This window comes from Lolium rigidum, chromosome 3 (assembly GCF_022539505.1).
Source record: "Lolium rigidum isolate FL_2022 chromosome 3, APGP_CSIRO_Lrig_0.1, whole genome shotgun sequence".
NCBI lineage: Eukaryota > Viridiplantae > Streptophyta > Magnoliopsida > Poales > Poaceae > Lolium > Lolium rigidum.
This window is the reverse complement of record NC_061510.1, coordinates 21,120,129-21,133,730: the sequence shown is the minus strand read 5'-3', so window position 1 is coordinate 21,133,730 and position 13,602 is coordinate 21,120,129. Positions and strand designations below refer to the sequence as shown.

The 13,602-nt window shown below is 46.8% G+C and overlaps 1 pseudogene; it reads right to left on the bottom strand.

Moving 5' to 3' along the window:
• Window positions 1–583: 583 nt before the first annotated feature.
• Window positions 584–3,174, bottom strand: LOC124695017 (annotated as a pseudogene).
• Between the last annotated feature and the right edge of the window lie 10,428 nt (window positions 3,175–13,602).

Here is a 13,602-nt window from a genome sequence, read left to right as displayed (position 1 = left end):
TACTTTGTGCTTAAGACGAACGTGACATTGTTGTGAGATAAAATCTGGAGACGATTCGAGAATCGAGGAACAAATTTCCATTTTTGAGGGGAAATGGAGGAACAACTGTGAATTCAAATAACATGCTTTTTTTTGGGAACAAATAATATACAGGCTAATTGATGTTCTTGCTGAGCTAATGTCGAATCCTTTCTTGGCGGTCTGACCATGCCATACTTCCCTAGTTTCAGTGGGCGGGCTGATCAAATGGGTTTGCATGCGGCCATTGCTTGGGTGGGCCAAACACCAGAATTTGCTCTTGCCCATTCAAGCTAAACCTTGAACAATATCAATTGACATGCAAATTGTTGTGTTAGTTTCTTGTCAGTTGTCTACCAAGTTTTTGTGTACCTAAAGATAAATTTGTGTTTTCAAGTTAAATAAGTGCATACTATGTTTATAGTTTTGCTTCAGATGCGTTTCTAGTGTTACTAACAATATAATTCTATTTGGCCTATGTATATCTTACTGAATCTAGTTTCATCTCCCATTCAAATGTGAAACGAGTCGAACCACCACAATAACTCAGACAGCTCTGATCGTTCTTAAGCGCACATGACAAAAGGACCATTATTATAGCAGAGCACCACACCACCTGTCTAGATAAAAATTGACAATTATCACTTGTAAAATTCACAGAGAGTGGTACATTCTCTGACGGATAATTGCAACCATAGACTCATTCATGACACTGCTCTTGAAGGCGGCAATGGTGTCAGGTCTCGCGACCTCCACGGTTATGGTCTTGCTCCCTGGGGTTCTTCTGGAGGGAGGACTGCCTCCAGCCTGTCGATGAACACATCGGTCAGCACCGTCTTCGAGGTAAGCATGGCTTGGAGCAGCACAACAACCTGCAAGACAAGGAAACTTACGTAAGCTGGATCTAGCAAGTGTTGATCATAAATTTAAAATTCATAATCCTTAGCTTACCTCATGTTTCCCCATGGTGATGTCCATCTCCACCACGTTAGCCTCATCTCTCCGCCAGTGCTTCGCCACTGACATCACAGAGGCCTGATGAATGAGTAGATCATCGTCTACCACATACTTTCGGTCTTCGACCAAGTCATGACAACAGCCATTACATGAGGTATATGATAACAGACCCATGTAGTTCTCTGGTTCGTGGTCCCCTTCTTTGAGAGTGAAGCACTCGGGGTGCTTCCTCAACGGGCTAAGGGGTGGATCCAGCAACGCCTCCTTGCGGTAGCCACCTGTTAAGAATCCAGTTGCGTCGAGATCGATGACACTGTTGTACAGATTGTCGAACCTTTGGAAAGGCCGATGTAATTGGTATCAGCTTGATATTTATATATCCCCTCAATCGAAAAGGAACAAATGGACGAACCTATTACTTCCAAAATGAGAAGTGACATCACCATCTCTCATGTTTTTGATCAGACAGCCCACCGGGTAAGTCAAGAAACCGAGGAGCAGATCTATGAAGTCATGCTTGCATTCAGCATACATGACCTTGTTCTCCTGCCTGTCATAGAAAAGCTTGATCTTGCTTTCTGATAAAGAGCCGGAAGTTACTTTAATTTTCTGATCGACGCTGGCTGGTTTCACGGTGGGATGAGCAGCATGGTCATCAGTTCCCTTGGATAAAAACACATCGGTGAATGTGGTATTTGTCAAAAGAGAAGCCTTGAGCATGGATACAACCTAAAATTCAGAAAAAAATCCAAGTTAGTAGAGAAAAGTATTCGCCTTCTAGCTGTGTATATGAGTCCTAGAACTATAAATCATACTCTCCCTCCGTCCCTGATTATGTGGTGCTTTTTCAATGTTGAACTTTGACCATCGATTTAACCAAAATATGTGTAATAGTATATTATTGAAGTCGTATTTGAAAGAAATTTCGAATGGTATTTTTTTACAACAAATAAGTCATGCATTATTAGCCAATTTGTTGATCAAGTAAAACCACGGAGCATTAGTCAATTTTTGTTGATCAAAGTAAAACCACTCACTTTTTCAAAAAATAGAAGACAAAAATAGGGACGGGGAAGTATTTACGTCCTTCCAGCTGACACACACTTCAACCTCTTCAAAACCATGGAAGACGGCATCAGAACTGAACTTGTGAATCAGCGAACGTATGGTGCTAGTGGATGCCGGCTTGATCTTCCAGTCATCTGTGATCAAAAACCGTTCCTTACATCTCACGAACGACTCAGACCCAGAGATAGCGTTGCAGTAGACATGAACGAGTCTGGACATGATTATCCAGCAGCTGCAGGAATTGCCGTCTACCAGTAGATTCGGCTGTTTCTTGACAAAAGTATCGTGAATGCATCCAGTAGTTATATAACACCTGGTGATAGATAACAAATGTTTGATTTCCTAAATCAAAGAATTCAATATATATAAGCAATACATTGACCGCGCGGTTATTTTTCATCGAAAAGAGAATATTGGGTAAGTATTATTGTGATGCATACCCAAACTCGTGCCTATGCGAAGGCGTGAGAAGCATGCCATGGCAGGCGTCAACCTTCAGCAGCTTACTGCCCCTGAGACGGTCGACGCTGTCACAAAGGTTGGAAAGGCATCCCGGCGATGACGCACCTGCCGCGCTGAACTGGACGGCGGAGAGCGGGAGCGTGAGGAAGCTGAGGAGGACGTCGACGAAATCGGAGCCCGTGTCGGCGAAGAGGACGCGGTTCCGCGACCTATCCACCGCGAGCGTGATCTTGATGGAGGGTTTGGAGGCCATAGGTGCCGAGTGTTCGTGCTGGTTCAGATGAAGTACAGAACACAATGGAATGCATCACACAGGAAGAACTAAATGAAGTGGGGAATAATTTGTGTGCTTTTGTCCCCCATCATGATGCTCCCTTAGACTTTTATTTTACGAGTGCGCACTAGTGCTTTTTTTGATATTCCTTTAGCATCGCTCCTTTGTTCTTTACCTTTTTATTTTCGTTTCACGGTCATGTCCAGCAACAGTTATCTATTTTGAGTGCGATTATAGCTCAGTGGATTTTAAAAAACTGTTGTTTCTCAGTGACATTCAGAACTGAGATCTTCTCATTTCTTTTATAGTGGCATGAATCTCGTGTAAAAATACTATTGACTTGCAAAAAGATTATTTCTCAATCATCTAGAAATAACAAAACATATATTAAAACTTGGTACTCCCTCCGTCCCAAAATATAAGGCGTCTAAGGATTAGTTAAAAGTCATTGTTTTTAAAGTTTGACCAAGTTTATACACAAAAATATAAATATTTACAATACTAAATCATTATCAATAGATTCACCCTAAAGTATATTTTCTTAATATGTCAATTTGATATTGTAGATGTAAATATTTTTTTCTAAATATTTGATCAAAGTTTGTAAGGTTTGACTTTTGACCAATCATTAGACGCCTTACATTTGGGACGAAGGGAGTACCACTTAAGACTATCCTACCAAATCAGAAACGCATCATACTTCCCTAGTTTCAGTGGGCGGGCTGATCAAATGGGTTTCCATGTGGCCATTGCTTGGGTGGGCCAAACACCAGAATATTTGCCCTGACGCATTCAAACTGAACCTTGCACATCATTAGTTGATATGCAAATTCGTGTTAGTTTCTTGTCAGTTGTCTACCAAGTTTTTGTGTACCTAAAGATAAATTTGTGTTTTCAAGTTAAATAAGTGCATACTATGTTTATAGTTTTGCTTCAGATGCGTTTCTAGTGTTACTAACAATATAATTCTATTTGGCCTATGTATATCTTACTGAATCTGGTTTCATCTCCCATTCAAATGTGAAACGAGTCGAACCACCACAAAAACTCAGACAGCTCTGATCGTTCTTAAGCGCACATGACAAAAGGACCATTATTATAGCAGAGCACCACACCACCTGTCTAGATAAAATTGACAATTATCACTTGTAAAATTCACAGAGAGTGGTACATTCTCTGACGGATAATTGCAACCATAGACTCATTCATGACACTGCTCTTGAAGGCGGCAATGGTGTCAGGTCTCGCGACCTTCACGGTTATGGTCTTGCTCCCTGGGGTTCTTCTGGAGGGAGGACTGCCTCCAGCCTGGCGATGAACACATCGGTCAGCACCGTCTTCGAGGTAAGCATGGCTTGGAGCAGCACAACAACCTGCAAGACAAGGAAACTTATGTAAGCCGGATCTAGCAAGTGTTGATCATAAATTTAAAATTCATAATCCTTAGCTTACCTCATGTTTCCCCATGGTGATGTCCATCTCCACCACGTTAGCCTCGTCTCTCCGCCAGTGCTTCGCCACTGACATCACAGAGGCCTGATGAATGAGTAGATCATCGTCTACCACATACTTTCGGTGTTCGACCAAGTCATGACAACAGCCATTAAATGAGGTATATGATAACAGACCCATGTAGTTCTCTGGTTGGTGGTCCCCTTCTTTGAGAGTGAAGCACTCGGGGTGCTTCCTCAACGGGCTAAGGGGTGGATCCAGCAACGCCTCCTTGCGGTAGCCACCTGTTAAGAATCCAGTTGCGTCGAGATCGATGATGATGTAGCCCGACCTACGGTCTTCGCTTCATCATGTGCTTCAACGACAAGAACCACACTCAAGGCCGAGGTCACGGAGGCATGGAAGAGAAGAAGGAAGAAGAGCGCCCGAGGTCGCCAAGAAGAGACGGCGCATGAAGCACGACTGCTCGGATTATCCGCCCCACTAAGGCCGGACAATCCGCCCCCTATGTGTCCAAGTCAATTCGGGCCAAGTCCCATGTACCCCCCTTGTATGCCTAAACTACCCCTCCTTAGTGCCTCCCTATATATAGGCTCCCACCTTCCCCTTCATGAGGAAAAAAAGGAATGAACTTGAGAGAATTTGGCTCATGCCTCCACCATCCCTTTGGGATTAGGGAAACCCCCTCCTTAGATTATCCAAATCTATTGTACAAGGCACTCCTTATATGATTAGTCTCTCACACTCGTGATTCTACCACCGGTCTCTCACTCGTGTGATTCCACCGATCATATACCGATCTTCCTCTCGGAGATTCTACCGCGTGTCTCTCCCTTGAGAGATTCTATCGGGATAGTGGTTCGGGCTATCGGGAGTAAACCGAATTGTATCGGGTTGGTGTGTGTTTGCGTGTGTTCATCGTGTTCATCGTCGTGTTCTTCGTGTTCTTCCTCTCCCCCACCTTTCCCTCGGTCAATTCGTGAGATCGGGCAACCCACGTGGCCTTAGGCCGCATCATATGGTATCAGAGCAAAGGTTGCCACGAATTTGACCTCCAATTCCACCGATTTTCGCCCAAAAATTTTCCCAAAAAATTGCCCCAAAAAATAGCTCGAAAATTGATCTCCGGATTTGTTGCGTTTTTTGTGGTTTTGATCCACGGATCTGGTGTTACTAGTGCTGATCTATCAATCCCCCAATTTTCGTGCTCTAATTCCGTGTATTCCCAGAGAAATTTGAGGATTTGTAAGCCTATTTTCGTGCTGTTCATAGTCGTATTCTTCAAGAACAGCTTCGTCCACGTTTGGTCGATCACCCGCGCCGCTGGCCCCACCCCGCCGCCACCAACCGCCAGCGCCTCCACGCTCCTGCCGCGCTCGCCCAAGCAACCCTCCCGCGCCGCCCAGCTAAGCTCGCGCCGCCGCCTGGCCCGCTCCCTGGCCAGCTCGGGCCGCCCGGGCCCCAACTCCGCGCCTTGCTCCTTGCTGCTCCAACTGCCGGCCCCTGCCCCGCCGTCCTCGACCTGCACCGCCGCCCCGTGCTGTTCATCCTGGCCCGCGCCGCCAGGCTTCGATCCCCAGCGCCGCCTCTGCCAAATTCGCACGCGTCGCTCTCCTGCAAAACCAGTGCCCCAACCGCACGCCCGCAAAGCTCCTGGCCGCGCGCCCCAGCTCCCCACGCAAGCTCGCGCCCCAGGCAGTAGCTACTCCACGCGTGCACGACCCAATCGCCCACGCTGCCGTGACGCCCGGTTGAAACCGGATCCCAGACCGGTGCCATCCGGCCCAGTCCAGGGGCTCTTTCGGTCCAGCATCCGGTTTAAACCGGGTGGTCCGGCCAGGAATCCGGTTTGACCGGGATCTGGACCGGTTTGACCCAATTTTCGGCCAATTTGACTCCACTTTTTGCCCCAAATTTTGACAACTTTCCGGAGCCCGTTTGACTCCAAATTTTAACAGCATCCCCCAAATACTCCACATAGCCCATCTCTAATTTTTGACGATTTTTGGAGCCCAACTTTCGACCGCTCGTTTTGACCCAACTTTTCGGGCATTGACTTAATTTGCTCGGTTTTCGATTTGGAGTGCATCGGTCGTCTACTCCACCTTCGCGCCTACACCAACTCCGCGACGACACCGTTGGCACCCCGGATTCCGACGCAACCTCGACATCGTCATCGACACCACCACTTCGCCATCGCAAGTTCGTGTGCTTGACACCGCCTAACCTTTTCACTAGGTATAACTTGCCACTTACCCCTTGTAGCCTCATTTCTTTCTTTGTGTACCTATCCCATTGAGAGTGGCTTTCCGAGTGTTGCGAAGCATTGCACAAGTGTCACGATCGTGAGAGGGTGTGTGTGCGTTGTGTTGAGCAAAGCTCCGAAGCAAGCTCGGTGAGAAAGATACACAAAAGAAGAAAAAGTGTGACATATACATAGAGAAAAATAAAGCTTCTAAGCATAGAAAAAAAGTGAAAAAAAAGAGAAAAGAAAAAAAAAAGAAATAGAAAAGAGTGTGTGTCCACCGATACCGAGGAGTGCAAAGCTTGTGCGCACTAAGAGAGAAAAGAGAAGAGTGGCATTTGTGCAAATCTAGTTGCTTCTCTCATATGCAACCAAGCTACCGTCTCTCTTGTGTTGGCGTGACACCGAGCATATAGTCTTTGTTAGGACCATCTTTGTCACTTGCTCACTTCCTTGGTCGCGCTAACCCCATTGTTCTCCTTTGTGTGTGTTTCCGTGTTTCCTTGACATAGATCACCACTCTTGACATTTGACTTTGGATCTTACCCACATTTGACAATAGACTTTTCCGTTGATCTTTTTCGTTTGCTATCCACCCCTTACCCACCACATATAGTGTTTCTTAGCCTTTTGCGTGTGCTTTGAGTGTGTGTGTGAGTAACCCCGATACATTTCGACTTTGCTCTTGATTTGAACCATTTCTCCGATACTTTCTTGAAAGGTGGGATACTTGTGTAGTTTTCCTTCCACCATACATATACACCTATCCTAGTGAGATATACATGATGACCCCACAAGAGCAAGCCGAGATGAGAGCATACTTTGCCGAGCTAGATGCTCGAGAAGCCCAAATGACACCCAAAGAAAAGCCGAGTGCAACGCATACTTCAAACACCTTGAGAGCAAGAGTGATACACCCCATGAGTCGAGTGAGGATGTTTCGATTTCTAACAACTTAACCTCTACTCCTCTTGTGTTGTCTTCCTCTTTGCTAGGTTGCTCGGACATCGACGACGCCATTGCCATGGAGATGAGGAACTCCACTATATGTGAGATGAGCGACTCCACTATATGTGAGATGAGTGCATCCACTATATGTGAGAATGAGTGCCTCCACTTCGAGAGCATGAGTGATACACCGAGTGAGATGAGAGTGGTAGTTGATAGGTCATGTGAGGCCACTTCGAATTCTAACAACTTACCCTCTACCTCTAGTGTGTTTCCTTGTGTCTTATTAGGTCCCATGGATGATGAGACGCCGATAATGGAGAAGATGTACATGGTGCATAAAGATGATGATATCACACCATGCTTGATTGAAGATGAACATGGAGGCCACATCGAGCCTACCTCTTCCACAACACCTACCTCATATGAGCGGGACTACAAAGGTACCTATATGGGTGTTGATGATGCCATGATCCCACTAGTGGATATGAAGATTGATGAGTGCATGCATGATCTTGATGATACAAATGCTATGTCATATGCTTCTTTCATTTTCCCATGTGATGCTTTGCTTGATACCAACATTGTTGATCATGTGGACTTGATTGCTTGTGATAACATGACCATGCCATGCTATGAGTGTTTCGATTTCTATCCTATTGCTTGCAATATGTCGAACAATTTCTCTTTCCCATGTATTGCTTGCAATGTTGATAATGATGCTTGTGTTGTGACAACCTTGCCGAACAATTGCTCTTTCCCTAGGTTTGTCGACAACAATGATCAAATGTTGAACATGTTTTGTGCTACATGCTTGCAATATTCTCCCATTAATGCAACCAAAATGATGAACAATTTCTCTTTCCAATGCTTGGCTTGCAATAGTGTTAATATGCTTGTGAATGAGATTGCCCCCATAGCTCTATCACATTTTGGAGACTTTGCATATATCCATGTTGATCATGTTCCCATGTTTACTCCGCATATTCACCATATCTATTATGATGCTTTGCTTAACGCTAATGGTGATGTGCAAAAGAGATGGACCATCATGATGGATGATGTGTTCATATACCATGCACACACGTTGTTCTTGTTGTCTAACATGTGTGTAGGTACCCAAACTCCAATGTCAACCTCGATTGAGCACGAGTTGACAAAAAGAGCTCTTGAGAGCATGATACAAGTGAGCTCCAATGAGTGGTTTTGCCTGCACACTTCAACTACACAAGATCTCTCAATGAGAGCACACCGACACTTTGATAAGGTGACCTCCTTCTACTTGCGCCCTCTTCCTAAATCCATTGAACTTTGGCTACGCTTTGATTGCTCCTTTGCTTTTCTTGTGCTATTGATAGGGCTCTTGACAAGTGAAGGGACATTCAAGCGTTGGTGTCATCTACCTCCTCTACACATTCATGAAGACTCATCGTCGAGGACGACTCTTTTCAAGCGGTGGAGATGATGTAGCCCGACCTACGGTCTTCGCTTCATCATGTGCTTCAACGACAAGAACCACACTCAAGGCCGAGGTCACGGAGGCATGGAAGAGAAGAAGGAAGAAGAGCGCCCGAGGTCGCCAAGAAGAGACGGCGCATGAAGCACGACTGCTCGGATTATCCGCCCCACTAAGGCCGGACAATCCGCCCCCCATATGCGTCCAAGTCAATTCGGGCCAAGTCCCATGTACCCCCCTTGTATGCCTAAACTACCCCTCCTTAGTGGCTCCCTATATATAGGCTCCCACCTCCCCCTTCATTAGGAAGAGTTGAACTTAAGAGAATTAGGCTCATGCCTCCACCATCCCTTTGGGATTAGGGAAACCCCCTCCTTAGATTACCATAATCTATTGTACAAGGCACTCCTTATATGATTAGTCTCTCACACTCGTGATTCAACCACCGGTCTCTCACTCGTGTGATTCCACCGATCGTATACCGATCTTCCTCTCGGAGATTCTACCGTGTGTCTCTCCCTTGAGAGATTCTATCGGGATAGTGGTTCGGGCTATCGGGAGTAAACCGGAATTGTATCGGGTTGTGTTGCGTGTGTTCGCGTGTGTTCATCGTGTTCTTCGCCGTGTTCTTCGTGTTCTTCCTCTCCCCCGCCTTTCCCTCGGTCAACTCGTGAGATCGGGCAACCCACGTGGCCTTAGGCCGCATCATATGGTATCAGAGCAAAGGTTGCCACGAATTTGACCTCCAATTCCACCGATTTTCGCCCAAAAATTTTCCTAAAAAATTTTACCCCCAAAAATAGCTCGAATTTGGATCTCTGGATTTGTTGAGTTTTTTGTGGTTTTGGTCCACAGATCTGTGTTCTTAGTGGTTGATCTACAACTTCTCTAATTTTCGCTCTCTAATTCCTCTAATTTCTACTCGGATCTGAGCATTTTTGCCTCCATTTCCGTCCGTGTTCATAGCTGTTCATCGTGGAGTTCTTCTCCAAATTGGTCAACCCCACCGTGCCGCCTGGCCCACCCTGCTGCCGCTCCGCTGGCCCTGCCTGGCCTAGCGCCCACCACAGCGACCGCCGCCGCTCGACGCCTGGCCCAGATCGCCTGGCCGCTGCACCACCACCCCGCAGCAACCGCCAGCCTCGGGTCAACTTCGCCTGCTCACCTGCCGTCCGCGCGCTGCTCCCCGCCATCAACCACGCGCGCGCGACCCGTCCATCCCCAGCGCCCAGGCCGAAACCATCTGCGCCCAGGCCGCCCGCAAGCGCTCCGCCTGCCTCTGCTCCGCTCCACCCGCGCATCAGCCGCCGCGCCGCCCGCCCGCATCACGCAGCTCCCACGCGCACGCCTGCAGCCTCCACTCCCCAGCAAGCCGTCAACGCCCCTCCCCTGCCCAACGCCGGCCGCCCCGCGTTTCTCCTCCACGCGTGCTGCCACCCAGCTGCAGCCCCCACGCACACGAACGCCCTGCTCCCACTCCACCAGCGCAAATCCTCCCCAACCTCGCTGCAACAGCACCACAAGCCTTTGATTTCCGGCCAATTACCATTACTCGCAGCAATTTTGCCCAGGCCACCTGCAGCTCCTCCATTCTCCACTTCGCGCAAGATTTGACCGGAGCAAACCGGGCGGCACGCCGGCTGGCCCGGTTGAAACCGGAGCACAGACCGGTGCCATCCGGCCGCAGTCCAGGGACTCTGCCCGAGTTTGGTTCAGTTTTGGTCCACCTTTTTGCCCCAAATCTTGACAACTTTTCGGCGCCCGTTTGACTCCAAAATTTTACAGCCATCTCACAATATTGTGAATCTAATTTTGACACCTTTTCCGTAATTTTTGGAACCCAAATTTTGACCGCTCGTTTTGACCCAACTTTTCGGGCATTGACTTAATTTGCTCGGTTTCCGTTTTGGAGTGTCTTTGATCCGTGAGAACCGCTTCCGCGCCTACATCAACACCGCGACAACGGCATCGGCACCCCGGATTCCGGCGCATCTTCGCCACTTCGACACCACCACTTCGCCATCGCAAGTTCGTGTGCTTGACACCGCCTAACGTCAATAGGTATAACTTGCCACTCCCCTTGTAGCCTTTTCTTCCTTTGCGTACCTATCCCATTGAGAGTGGCTTTCCGAGCGTTGCGAAGCATTGCACAAGTGTCACGACCGTGAGAGGGTGTGTGTGCGTTGTGTTGAGCAAAGCTCCGAAGCAAGCTCGGTGAGAAAGATACACAAAAGAAGAAAAAGTGTGACATATACATAGAGAAAAATAAAGCTTCTAAGCATAGAAAAAAAGAAGTGAAAAAAAAAGAAAAAAATACAAAAAGAGTGTGTGTGCCACCGACGCAAAAGAGTGCAAAGCTTGTGCGCACTAAGAGAGAAAAGAGAAGAGTGGCATTTGTGCAAATCTAGTTGCTTCTCTCATATGCAACCGAGCTACCGTCTCTCTTGTGTTGGCATGACACCGAGCATATAGTCTTCGTTAGGACCATCTTTGTCACTTGCTCACTTCCTTGGTCGCGCTAACCCCATTGTTCTCCTTTGTGTGTGTTTCCGTGTTTCCTTGACATAGATCACCACTTTTGACATTTGACTTTGGATCTTACCCACATTTGACAATAGACTTTTCCGTTGATCTTTTTCGTTTGCTATCCACTCCTTACCCACCACATATAGAGTTCTTAGCCTTTTGCGTGTGCTTTGAGTGTGTGTGTGAGTAACCCCGGTACAATTTTGACTTTGCTCTTGACTTGAACCATTTTTCCGATACTTTCTTGAAAGGTGGGATACTTGTGTAGTTTTCCTTCCACCATACATATACACCTATCCTAGTGAGAGCTATACAATATGACCCCACAAGAGCAAGCCGAGATGAGAGCATACTTCGACGAGCTAGATGCTCGAGAAGCCAAGATGACACACCAAGATAAAGCCGAGTGCGACGCATACTTCAAACACCTTGAGAGCAAGAGTGACACACCCCATGAGTCGAGTGAGGACACTTTGATTTCTAACAACTTAACCTCTACTCCTCTTGTGTTGTCTTCCTCTTTGCTAGGTTGCTCGGACATCGACGACGCCATTGCCATGGAGATGAGGGACTCCACTATATGTGAGATGAGCGACTCCACTATATGTGAGATGAGTGACTCCACTATATGTGAGCTTGATGAGTGCCTCCACTTCGAGATCATGAGTGATACACCGAGTGAGATGAGAGCGGTAGTTGATAGGTCATGTGAGGCCATTTTGAATTCTAACAACTTACCCTCTACCTCTAGTGTGTTTCCTTGTGTCTCATTAGGTACCATGGATGATGAGACGCCGATCATGGAGAAGATGTACATGGTGCATGAAGATGATGATATCACACCATGCTTGCTTGAAGATGAACATGGAGGCCACATCGAGCCTACCACTTCCACAACACCTACCTCATATGAGCGGGACTACAAAGGTACGTATATGGGTGTTGATGATGCCATGATCCCACTAGTGGACATGATGAATTGTGAGTGCTTGCATGAGTTGGATGATCCTATTGCTATGTCATATGCTTTTTTCACTTTCCCTTGTGATACTTGTGATACCACAATTGTTGATCATGTGGAAGTAGTTGCTTGTGACACTTTGACCATGCCATGCTATGAGTGTTTCGATTTCTATCCTATTGCTTGCAATATGTCGAACAATTTCTGTTTCCCATGTATTGCTTGCAATGTTGATAAAGATGCTTGTGTTGTGACAACCTTGCCGAACAATTGCTCTTTCCCTAGGTTTGTCGACAACAATGATCAAATGTTGAACATGTTTTGTGCTACATGCTTGCAATATTCTCCCATTAATGCAACCAAAATGATGAACAATTTCTCTTTCCAATGCTTGGCTTGCAATAGTGTTATATGCTTGTGAATGAGATTGCCCCCATAGCTCTCTCACATTTTGGAGACTTTGCATATATCCATGTTGATCATGTTCCCATGTTTACTCCGCATATTCACCATATCTATTATGATGCTTTGCTTAACGCTAATGGTGATGTGCAAAAGAGATGGACCATCATGATGGATGATGTGTTCATATACCATGCACACACGTTGTTCTTGTTGTCTAACATGTGTGTAGGTACCCAAACTCCAATGTCAACCTCGATTGAGCACGAGTTGACAAAAAGAGCTCTTGAGAGCATGATACAAGTGAGCTCCAATGAGTGGTTTTGCCCGCACACTTCAACTACACAAGATCTCTCAATGAGAGCACACCGACACTTTGATAAGGTGACCTCCTTCTACTTGCGCCCTCTTCCTAAATCCATTGAAATTTGGCTACGCTTTGATTGCTCCTTTGCTTTTCTTGTGCTATTGATAGGGCTCTTGACAAGTGAAGGGACATTCAAGCGTTGGTGTCATCTACCTCCTCTACACATTCATGAAGACTCATCGTCGAGGACGACTCTTTTTCAAGTGGGGAGATGATGTAGCCCGACCTACGGTCTTCGCTTCATCATGTGCTTCAACGACAAGAACCACACTCAAGGCCGAGGTCACGGAGGCATGGAAGAGAAGAAGGAAGAAGAGCGCCCGAGGTCGCCAAGAAGAGACGGCGCATGAAGCACGACTGCTCGGATTATCCGCCCCACTAAGGCCGGACAATCCGCCCCCTATGTGTCCAAGTCAATTCGGGCCAAGTCCCATGTACCCCCCTTGTATGCCTAAACTACCCCTCC